Genomic DNA, 12,408 nt, shown 5'->3' with positions numbered 1-12,408 from the left:
TGAGTAGCAGTGGAGCATATTCAGAGATGCTAAAGTTGGTAGCTAACAGCACTGCTCAGGACTGTGAGCAAGCAAGTTTTTCTCACTTGGAAAGCTGTTAGGGTGGGATTCAGCTTCTTATCTGAAGCTGTCTAGTATCATTTCAGACATTGCAGGGTACCGACTTGGCCTAAAGCCACTGCTCTGGAGGAGCACAGATCTTGACAGATATCTTAACTCAAGTCTGCCAGCCCCTGCAGATGTCTCATAGATTCCACAACACCTCAGATGGGTTTAAGCAATGAATTCCACTTGTTTTCACAAGGGACTGTCAATTGTAACAATGGCTCTGATGGATTTCCAAACACCATCAAGCACAAGCAATCAAAAAAATCACGAGATTGGCTTAAATGGTCTGATGGTTACAAATCCTGTTCTTGTTTGTAGGCTTTTGGAGTACTTTCAGCTTGCATATTAAAGCTTTTTTTTTTTTCTTCTTCTTCTTTTTTTCTCCTACCTTGATGCCTAGAAATACTTTTCTTGTCAGCTAAGATGCCCACATACTCATGGAGGTAAAGAGCAGCTCATAACATTCTCGAGAAAGTAATGAAAATCGACAACATGAATTTTACAGGTTTGGTGACTTTGAGATATTCTTATCTCTTACCAAGTTATAGGGAGTATTTGAGAAATCTTGTACCCTTTTGGCATGTAGTATCGTCTCTTTAGGCTTAGTCTGCATGTGAGCTTTATTTTGTTATTATTATTTTTATCCGTATAACTTAGTATGAATGCGCTTGCAATGGGATATACTATTCTTGTATGAAAATAGATTGTTCTATTCCAAATGTTTCAGGTGGGCCCACTGTACCCTACTTTGTCTGATCTAGTCATGTTGCTTTAATTTCTCTGTCTGTAAGGCCAGATAATGAGCTGTCCTTTGACACTACCAAGTGTTTGGTAGATCCTGCACATTCTTTTCCAGGTTTAAGATAAATGGTGAAAGGCAAGGGTCCTGTTTTGTGTCCTTCCTCAAGACAAATGTGATTGAAAGAAAAGCTACGTGAGCAAACATGAGTAAACTGGGACTTACGTGGGGAAAGATTATCAGATTTCAGTAGACTTTCTAACAAGATGTGAAAGAAAGCATTTTCCCTTTTTCCTTGATCTTAAAAGCGATTACTTTATATTAATTTCAGGGAAGAAAAAAAAAAGAAAAAAAAAAGAGGTTGAATTCTTCTAAAAGAGAATCAGTTCCCTCCCCTATGAGTGGGACCTTTCTGATCCAGACCGACCACTTGAGAAATCCCTGGGCTGCTGGCACTGCCCCTTCTTCAGCTGCTACCTTGGAGCCCATGGAATGTGTTCATGGGCAGCAGTGGAAACACACTGGTGGCTCTCCCTGCAGTTTGTGGGCTTTTCATTTAATTTCCTTTTAATTGGTTGATGGGAGAGGCTGAACTTCAACTCCCCATTTTATTTGGAGCTGCAGGTATGTATGGGAACTTCTGTTTGGTGGTTGTTTTTCTCCCCAACTTACGTGAATGTTAGACTGATTGCATGCCCTTTGTAGCTTTTAAGGGCCAGGCTACTTATATTTCAGATTTGCTTTAGTCCTCTTTAAATGCACATTTCAGATGTGCTCATTTGTCTTCTAGATCAATTCCTCTTATTCTTCAGAGAACTGATTCTGCAGCAAGGTATTTCAAATATTCTGCTTTATGAAGCACAATCTGAAAAATAATTTACAACAGCATACAGAGAGCCTATAAGGCAAATGCAACTGAATTAATTATATCAAATTGTCAGCTAACTCTGCACTTTCCCACTTGCAACCATTCTATTTGCCAGATGTAGCACAGTATTTATACAGATTGCCCAAATTGCAGCAATAGTTTTCTAGTGGGCATCTTTTTGTCTGTACGGGCCCACTGAAGTCAGGTGGAAGACGAATCAGAGTAATAGCAGAAGTTTATTTTTACCCCACAAAATTTAGATCTTTTGCATTCAGCCCCAGACTTCCTGTGCAGGCAAACAGAGTGAGAAAGGCTTCGCCAGGGGCCCAGTCAGGGCAGCAACATCCAGCTTCTGCACAGCATTGCCTCTTCTGGAGCCTGCCCAGCCCAGCTGCCTGCAGAGATGCCCAAGGTGACTCCCCTGCTGAGTTGCATTGGGGCACACAGAGCATCCCCGCTCCTGCGCCCAGGCAGCCAGATCCTCCTTGCTCTGGCTTTCACCCGAGCTTCGCTTCTGAGCATATGTGCATCGTGGGAAGCTGCCGGCCAGCTTCTGCTCCTTTATTTTTCTCTGAGTTGTTTTTTTAAAGCATCTTATTCCTCTTCTTCTTTCTTTCTAGAAATGACGCAGGTTGTTTTGTTTTTGTGGTGTTTTATGTATTTTTTTTATCATCGTGTAGCAGAGGTCCTTGCTCTACTGCAGCACTTTAACAGGTCGTTTTTGCCCATTAGTTGCAATGAATTGATTTCTCTTGCCAGCACAGGTTGAACAGGCTGCCTGAAAGGTGAGGATCTGACCTGTGAGCAAGTGACTTGTCCTGCAGTAACCAAAGACCTTTCCCCACCACTACGTATACGTATTAACGTGAATCCCTTACTATCTAGAGAAACTTTAAGGGAAAAATGCTCTCTTGCTACTTATGGAAAGTATTAGCTGACCCTGGTTTAGTTTGCATGCAGAGGCATTTATTTTCACCCTCTTGATTCTGCTGGCCTTCTTTAGGAGGCCTTTGGCTCCAAATTAAGAGCCATACTGCACCACATGGAGAAGCTTCCTATGAAAGTCTTACGAAAACTTATGTGAGAGTCATTTCCAGTAAGACTGACCGGACAGTTTTCATTTTCATAACTAAAGCAGGAAACCACAGTGGCCTGAGTATTCAAAGCATTGTTTAATTACAGATTCGCTTTGCATTGAAGGTAGAGTGGTCAGGACCTTCCCGGAGAGTATCCAACTTCCTCGCAGGCAGTAACGCGCCTGCTCCATGCAACGTTTCGAGATCAGAGACAAGATGTAGAGGGCAGGCTTCATTCCAGGCTGGCTGTAAATAAACCTACTTTCAGAAGTGGAAGCAGCTCTCCCCATGCAATTATTGGGCAAGAGAAGTTTGCCAGTCTTTCACAGGGAATGCTATCCACAGGACAGGTTTTGATGAGAGCTACCAGGTATTGTGGAAACCCTAAGAAAAGCAGAAGGTGTAGAGCAGTGAAAGGACATCGTCCAGCAAGAATTCAGCAGGGACACTTGAAAAGGAATCCAAGCACAACATAGTTATTCTCTTATTTGCCTCTCACATCTGTCTACATCAGGTGTTCAAACTAAAGAGGCATTTTACCCCTCCTTGGTGAAATGAACCTTTTTTTCTTTTTTATTCACGGATTTGTCTTTTGGGAATCTATGTCCTTTCTTATGTGACTCTTACCTCTCCCTTTGCTTTAATTTTAGCCCAAATGCAGATGGCCCTCTGTGACACAGGACCAGCCTTCAAGCTTTGGTGAATGCAGCAGATATATTCCTCTTTAGGAGTAATTATCAGAGGAACTGTTCTCAAATCCAAGTTTCCTGTACAATAAAATTATTCCTGTTTAAAGAAAGGACTCCGGCAGTGCTACTCAGCAGCACCTCTATACAAAGCCAGAGTTGTTTCCTCGTAGCGCAGCTTTCTTTCTGCTCCTCTCAGAAAATGACTCGGTTAGAATCAAACATTAGTCAAAGTGCCTAAAATCAATGATCATTTCATATTCAATTGAATCCTTACTTTTTAAAAAATATCACAGTGAAAGCAGTCTATTTTACTTTCCTTTATTACTGCTATTATTACCTCACAAATACTTTCACAGAGACAGCTGTCTCTCCTTTATTTTTCAGCTTCTTTCTAAGACAGAGCTGGATGCAGCTTCAAGCTCCAGGAGTCTATACACTTGAGCCAATTCGCAGTAAAACTGGTAGAGAAAATGGCCTTAATAAGCTCTGGTTTCTGTAACACCGGGATTTAGCCCTCTCGGAGATGGGAACGTGTCCCAACATGAGTTTTATCCCAGAACACGTGCTGCAGCATGGCGGTGTTGGGCCGGAGCTGGCGGCTGGCTCCTCAGCAGCGAGATCCGCAGTGGCGGGGATTAGAAACTTACTTCTGCCTCTGGATGGGCAGCTGAAAGGAGCGACTATGGGGTTGAGTTACTTGAGCAGGGTATTTTGAGGTATTATAAACTCATTGGCGTCAAAAGATGAAAACAGCAACACCCAGAAGGGCAGGCTTTTGGCCGGGGAGAAGAGCAGAGCCTCTGAAGGCCGCGCTCTCCCCTCAGCTGCTTCGCGCCACACTGCTTAAATCAAGGAGCGACATGTAAGCATGGAGCCAGGACTGGACCAAACGCATTATTTATTTCGATGTTGGCAGGTTGAAAGCTATGATATTTATACAGTAGTCCCACAAATCCCTGAGGTTTCCTCCTTGGGTCACATAAACCAATGCAGCATTAAGACACTGGAGTTTCTGCCAATTTATAGCAGCTGAGACTCTACCTGAAGGTTTTCAAGGCCATGAAAAATACTGCAACTAAGACTGGTCCTGCTCTTTAATTTCCTTTATGTGTTTTTAAATAGATGTTTCATCCTCTAATCAAATGGCGCTATATAACAATATATCAGCTTCAGAGACAATCTATTTCTTAGGCACTAGCTAAAATACGAAAACAAAAGAAATAAGAAAGGGTAAAGAGTGTTGTAAATAGTCTGGTTTAACCAAAACATGCTGCTTCATCTTTTCTTTGTAAATAGATTGGGGGGTGGGGGGGAACTTAACTATATTATATTATCATCATTTTCATCTGGACATCTACCTGATTTAGAACTTGAAACAATATTATTTCCTGATGAAACAGGTTTAGATAAAGCTCCGTGCAAACACACACAGGAACACAGAGAGAGAATATACTTGCATGTATACACAGACGCAGAAACTTAAATAATATTTGCAAATTGAGCTATCACTCTTTAAAATACAACACAGTTGTGTGGGGGTTTTTTTTGTTTGTTTCTTTTTCCCAGCACATTTTTATAAGTTCGAGAGTTTGCTTATAAGAGTATTTTATGGAAAGTTAGACCTTAAGTAGATATGTGGTGGCTGCTCTGTGTGATTCACAGAACAGGGCCACAGTGACCAGTAACTCTTCCTGCTCCTATCTCCCTCTGTGTACAGAAGAATAAGATAAGGTTATCTGACAGAAGTGTATTTTTCCTAAAGCAGGCACAGCAGTTACATACATAACTGCAGCTAGCATACATGCACATCCACCTCTCCGTTAAACTACGTACAGGTCCAGTCCCCATGGAGAAAGGGGACTTACGTGGGGAAAGATTATGCACATTTATCCCTTCAGGCAAGCATCCGTACAGCCCCCAAATCAACAGGTAGCCCTGACATGAGCTGCAGACGTACCTTCAGCACAGCAGAGATGTGCATGTGTAGTGCTGTTCTGGATCTATCACCTCCTGACAGGTAGCACATTTACTCATGGTCGATTTGGAGCTACTGCTGGCTTGGGTCCTCTTCCTCCCATGTTAAACCGCAGCTAGTTGTTCTTGGAAACCTAAATGGTTATTTTCTGAGTTTTGTTCCAAACAACTTTTGAATTAGTTCAGGGACAGAATTTGCCTGCCATGTTAAATTAGAGACTGTAGCCAAAAATACACAGGATCACATCTTTCAAACACCTGGACGACCTGGGGGCTCACCAACCCCTTCACATCTGGTTTAGGCCCTAAAGGCCACAAGCCACCAAGATGGTACTTCAGGAGGTCCCCATCAAGGCTGCGTGAAAAGAAATGGCTCTTGGCCTGTGCTAAAATGTGATTTCCCAGTTCAATTTTGCATCGATTTTCTGTCAGCTCTCATCCAAGCAGCAGGTCTAATCTGCTGCGTGCTACATGTATGACAACATCTCTCTGGACTACCACTTTCTGCAATTTCTCCCTGGGTATTTACATGCTCTCTAGGTTATCTAATGCGTTCCCTGCTGAAACTAATGAGAATGGACAATTAAAACATTTTTTCTAAAACTTAAAGGAACTCCTATGCTTGATTTTTAAGCTTTCAGCAGCTTTGACAAAGGAATCCGCTTGATTACACCGTGATGCACATTTTTAGGAAGCAAGAGTAAGTACAATAAAGCTATATGGCCATGTGTATTATTCAGTAGACTTTTTATTAAACAATTAGATTTCACTAACAGCTCCCTGGCATGAGATGTGGAGAGAGTTATGTCTCAGCCCATGGAAAAGCTGAGCCATCACTAGTTTTACCTGAACAGTAATTTTTTTCGGTGTGAGCATGATCAATGGTGCAGCTATATCTAAGGACAGCAAGTTTTTTCAGATAGGAGCTGCTCGGGGGGGGAAAACAAAACAACAAAAACCCACTACCTAGAGAATCAGATGATCAGATAGAAAAGTGCAAAGTATGTTACTAATTACTGTTTCAGGTTAAGTGAGTATTTATATGTTATCTATGCTAGCTAGCTCAGGTCTCTGTTCTCTGCACTGCTGTCACTGTTGTGGTTACAGAGCTGTATCCAATGCACATCACTTCTGTACTTGCTAAAATCTAGTTTCTTATGTAATAAGAGTAAAGATAATGAATCCTTATTTTATTAGGGCACTATCCAGCAACTAGTCACTTATCAGGGCACTACATGGAAAAGATGATGCTTGTTAGATTGGAGGATGATACCAAGCTGAGAAGGGCCTGCAAGCGTGTTGGAAGACAAAATATAACCTCACGAACTAGAAAAATACAGCACAAGATCTGCAAGACCACTTGAGGTCCTTCAGAAACGGTTGTGCAGATGTCCACCAGGGCTGACCCCAGTGTGCTCAAACTGCCTCACTGCAGAGCATGAGCCTTGTCAACTCTTAAAATTCACTCTTCAGCCTATTTTGTGGCTGTACATTCCAGTACGTTTTAGTTGCAGGTGCTTGTGGCAGCAATCTTGACATCTCTAAGCAAGATCTTCAATGCTGTCCCTCTTTAGAGACAGTAGCAACACCCTTCACAGCTAATTTTGGAAACTGAGAGCTACACCATGTTTATAGAGCCGGGACTTTTTTGGTTTGGTGGTTGAGGTGGGTTTTTTTTTTTTTTTGGTTGGTTAGTTGGTTGTTTTTTGACTGAAAGAGGAGAAGCAATGCTGTGTTGGAGCTCAAATGCTCTGGACTAACTTGATAAAAAAGCACTAGGGGTTGATTTGGTGAGCAGCTAAGTGGAAGAGGAGGAATTCTGTAATCTAGTTTCTTGGTCAGAGCTAAATACCATGAAAACATAGCCTTGGGGAAGACGAGTTGTGAGGACACTACATTAAAAAGGGAAAGAACCTTCCATAAGGAAGAGAAGCTTGCACCAAAGTGTAAATCCAGCAAATATGACACCGTGAAAAAAAAACAAACAACCATGACAGAATCCCCTTGTTGCACTGCTACATCAAACTCTTAAGTAAATACACAAAGGTTATGCATTTTTTCCTCCACTGCTGAGGAGCTGGACAAGACATTCAAGCATTAGTAAAGCACTGACTTGGAAGATGACAGGAGAACCAGGAAGATGGGAGGAACTAGCAGACACTAACTGCTTTGAGAAAACTGTCAAGGGGCAGTTCCAGCAGATTCATCACTCATCTGCTATGCCCACTACATTCATCCCCAACCTGCTAGGAAATCATCTTTCATTATGCCCAAAAAAAGTCTGATAAAGTTCAGCTCTGTGCAATGAGACCAGATCTATACAAAAAACCCTGAATGATTTTGGACAATCTAATCTTCCAGATTTATTTGGTGTATTCTAAGTTGCTCCCCCATTATTTTGCAATAATTTACCTTCAGCTATAGCAGCTCTCACTGAAGTCCCGAGAGAAACTGCAAAGAGAGGCTGGAGCTAATTCTTTGCATCATTTTCGTCAAGGAAATGAACTGTGGTTCTTTGCTAAAGCAGCGTACGTGTATCTCCTGCTTGTAACGTAGGCCTCCCAGTATAACACAGCTCTGAAAATGTGCTAGAAAGCAGTCACAGGGTTGCATTCCTGTACAGCACTGAAGACTTAAAGAAGAGGATGAGAGCTTCGTACACCTCACAAACTCAGTTTCTTTGTCGTTTTTCCTCTGAATGAATCTTTTCCCCAGGCTCAAAATGATAACTAAGCTATTTTTATCCTGTCAATAGTCCCCGTTGCCAAAACTTCTGGTTTTATCACTAATTTATGATATTCGGTCTTCTTAAAGCACCAGCCACTTGAATCAAGAACACGTGACTTCTGTTTAAAAATAAATAAATAAATGTATGAGTAAGCAGTGAAAAGCAATAATATCTAAAGACTAAAAAGCAAATCCAATGGAGTTAAAAGACATCTGAGCCCTCATGATTTTCAGGCCTTTAATGCTCATCTTTGTGGCAACTCCTATGTTGATTACATCTGAAATTCATGGTTTCGAAGCACTTAGTTAGGAATTCCTGCTCCAGTAATCAGAGGTTTGGCTCAATAGGCTCCCAGAAGCGGGGACCTTCAGGACCTTCAGGAGACCTTCAGCTAGGAAGAGACAGGTTAATCTACCTGCAAGTCCGGCCTCCCCACACCCATATCCCAAGCTACCTCCTACCTCCATACATGCACGTATCGAGGGAGGGAGGGTCCGCACAATGCCTGCAGACAAATTGGCTGCTGAGTATTTTTCGGAAAGGCATGATCTCATTTTCCCCCAGCCCCCTCAGTCTGCCCTTAAAATCTGCCCCTCTTTAGGGCCCTGTCAGGCCACTGTCACCCACTGTGTGCTTTGGGTACCCTGCAGAGCAATCTGTAGTCTTCTCTGCCTAGAGCAGACAATGCAAAAACAAGTATCCAGAACAAATGTGTCTACTTGGACATGCACCAAAATTACTAAGCAAGTTTTAGGACATATACTGAAATGATCTAAACTATGATTCGATAACACCTGAGATGATTAAATACTGCCCTGCTTAAGGAAACTTGCATTTAAGACATAAATACAAGAAAAGTAGGTTGGAAAGTTTATTTTAGTTTACAGTGTAACTCACAACAATTAAGGAATCTTAAAAAATAATTCAGTCCTGGATATTTTGCTCAAAACAACTACATAAAAAGAAAATACTGTAACTGTAATATTATTTTTATTGACATGTACAAGATCTAATGCTCGTGAAATACAAGGCCCTGATGCTCACACTCTGGTTATTACAAAGGAGGGGTTAAACATTTGCTTCCAAGACTGACTCAGAAAGATACGTCTACGTGGCTTGTGATAGATATTCCAAGACTTTTGTACCTTAATAAAAACAGACTATCATTATCTTCACTTTCTCTTAAATCTTGTGATTGAATTATTTTTGAACATCATAAGGAGAAAGAAGGAATCAAATAGAATAATAAATTAGCTGTTTTTAGTTTATTTCACTGTGGTTTTTTTTTATATCCTGAAGCTGACTTCCCCTGTTTTGAACCTACATATGAACGACAGCTATTTAACTTCGCTTCATTGGCAGGTGAGTATTTCTTGGAAAACTTAGATACGCAGTGGAAACTTTTCATTAAAATTAATAACACCACCAAGGTTTCTTGTTTGCTTCTATGGTGAGCAAAGAAAACTTTGTTGTGAAACATCATAATACATCAGCAGAAGTCCACCAAAACTCCACTAAAAACAATAAAAATCAGGTCACAAGCTAAAACAGAGTATTTGCATTTAGATTTCTTGGTGCTTTGGGAATGGTTCAATCAGATTTTCACTCCTAATAAAAAGAGGGACCAGGAGCAATTATTCTTTTCAAATTTAACCACCATTCTCAATTAAACACAATGACCTTATTACATGACAGGGATGGCTATCTGACTGCACGAAGTAGTTAAAAAAAACCTCAGCCCTGCTCCTCAGTGAGCGATCCCCTTCCTCTGAATGGTTAATCTGCAATGCCAGGAATGAGCATTAATGAGATGATAACAACAGAAAGCTGTCCCCATTTGCAGAGCTACTAAACTGGTCATCCTCTGAAATAAGCCCACAAGACTGAAGCCCGAATGCTCCCTTCTGATTAGAAAATTAAATTATGACTGAGAGAAGACTTTGGTATGCCTACTTCTATTGTCTCCGTGTCTTTCAAAGTGTTAAAAGAAAAAAAAAATCCCCAGGGACAGGAGCACACAATTGGAAGTGACAGCTACAGCAACTTCATGAGTATCTACTGGCGGAGCCACAGTAATTGTGTTCACACTTGTTGTCCTCTCCAGTTGTAAGGTAAAACGCATTAATTCAATCTAGTTCTGCTGTAACGTAATCTAGTTTGGTTTACTTCACAAAACAAAAAGTCTGGTGGGAAGCAATAGGTGTGGGTTTAAACTGTTTCGAGCCGAGGATGGAGTTAACTCTGGTCTTCTGTCATGGCTGAGTCCGGGGCAGCTAGCAATCATAAAACTGTTTGCATTTCTGCTCTGGATTAGCTTTCTACAGATTTAGTGGGCTGCAGTGGCTCAGCGCAGGGCACCAGCAGTGGTGTCACAGGGACAAAGGCAGTGTGGGCTTGGGAGGAGCGGGGAGATGCATAGCAGGGTCTGCTTACGCCCTATGGAGCTACATGAAATGCTAGCACTAGTGCAGATTTTGTCTCCCCAGCGCCAAAAATGCTTAAATGTAGACTACGTGCAACTTAACCAAAGGAGAAAGCTGCCCACACATCATTTCTGATGAGCTGGTTTACAATCTCCCTTGCTCAGCACGCTTGTCTGCTGGGAACCCAGTCCAAGCACTCAGTTCCCAGTTTTGCCAAGAATTTCCTAGTGCTTACCTCAGCTTTGTGAAGCGCCTTCCCCAAAGCAGGTTCCAGGCTCCCCGTTAATCCGGCTCTTGTGCCACGGCCAGGCAGGATGGCAGAGGGCTCGGGTCCAACCTCCTTACCCTTTGCGAGCACCCGGAGGTTGTTCCTGCCCTCCTTCCCTCTAGACAGCTGCTCTTTTCGTGGACAAAGATGTCAAACACCTACGACTCTGCAGTCAGTAAAAATAAATAAATAAATAAATAATGGGGGACAAGGTCAATGGTCAATGCAGGGATGGAAAGGAAATTAACAGTGTGACCACCTAAAAATGCTAAGGATAGGGTGAGAAAAGTCAGCCACCTTTCACCCCGCTTAGCTGTATCTTGAGTTTGATAACAACTTTACGGGCAGACAATTAATCAGACAATTAATTGGGCAAGAAGTATCAGATGAAAGGCTGAACATAATCTCATCCTTAACACTTAATGCTGGCTACACTTCCTAAAATACTCTAATTACACATGGCTAGGAGCGATCCATGTGACTACAGAACTGCTCTGCCAGCCTGAACAGAAAAACATGGCAGTAAGCACGGACGGGATGTCACTGTTGTTCTACTGACCTGCACTCAGAAAAGCCACAGAAAGCAAATATATTCACTAGAACAGTTTGTAGAATACACAGGCTCTATTTTATCCTTTCTGTCATGCTTAAGTGTCAGGAGACAGTCATCAGCACTCAGATTTCCCTGTTTTCCATCTTGCCAATGGCACTGTTACTGCTGAAAAATTAGCAAACCTTAGCTACGGCATAAAATAGATGTTAGAGGCCTTGTTCCTCTTTCATACACACACTCTAATGTGCAGTCAGAGGCTACAATAGCTACCGTGAAACTTATGCAACAGCGTGTTGTTTTCTGCATAAAATAAAAAATATTTATAGAGAGACTCCAGCCTATCATAAGACAGTGTGGTTAGCCACAGGCTGCTGAAGTCTGAAATATGATCGTTCAATACAAGACATAAAAGACTTGCAAAGTGAGCAATAAAACTGTCTGAAGTTTCTAAATCCTGAGAAGCCAGCGAAACCCAGACGCGCAGCACAGAGGGACTAGATAACTCCAGGAGGTCGTGCTGGGAAAGGAGACCGTCTGTCTGCCCGTCAGATGTGGGACGAGATATTTGCGGGGACGAGCCTTGCCTAGTTCAGTCTTTGGTGGCAGGATGTTTCTCTTTCCCCAAAACACGCTTCTCCCACCCCACCACCTTCTCTGGTAGGGAATAGCAAAAGTATAAGCAGTGTGCATAAAAGGAAGGCGGGCAGCCCCATGCCCTCCACCTCCCGATAACTAACTCCACATCACTGATACCCGCATTTCTTTTTAGGGCAGAGGCTCCAGCATGGACCAGCTGAATTTTCAATGTTGTCATCTTCGACCAAGGGTGAAGGCTAAAAAAACAGGGCAATGGTAAGGCTTTTAGCCTTACAAGATCCTTGGGAACAGTCGTCCATCCCGGGCATCCAGCACCTCCTCCAGTTGACCATCCGGCCCTTTCTTTTCCATCCTCCATGCCATATTTACATTTCATTTCCCTTAC

This window comes from Cygnus atratus, chromosome 1, assembly GCF_013377495.2.
Source record: "Cygnus atratus isolate AKBS03 ecotype Queensland, Australia chromosome 1, CAtr_DNAZoo_HiC_assembly, whole genome shotgun sequence".
Classification (NCBI taxonomy): Eukaryota; Metazoa; Chordata; class Aves; order Anseriformes; family Anatidae; genus Cygnus; species Cygnus atratus.
This window is presented reverse-complemented; position numbering follows the sequence as displayed.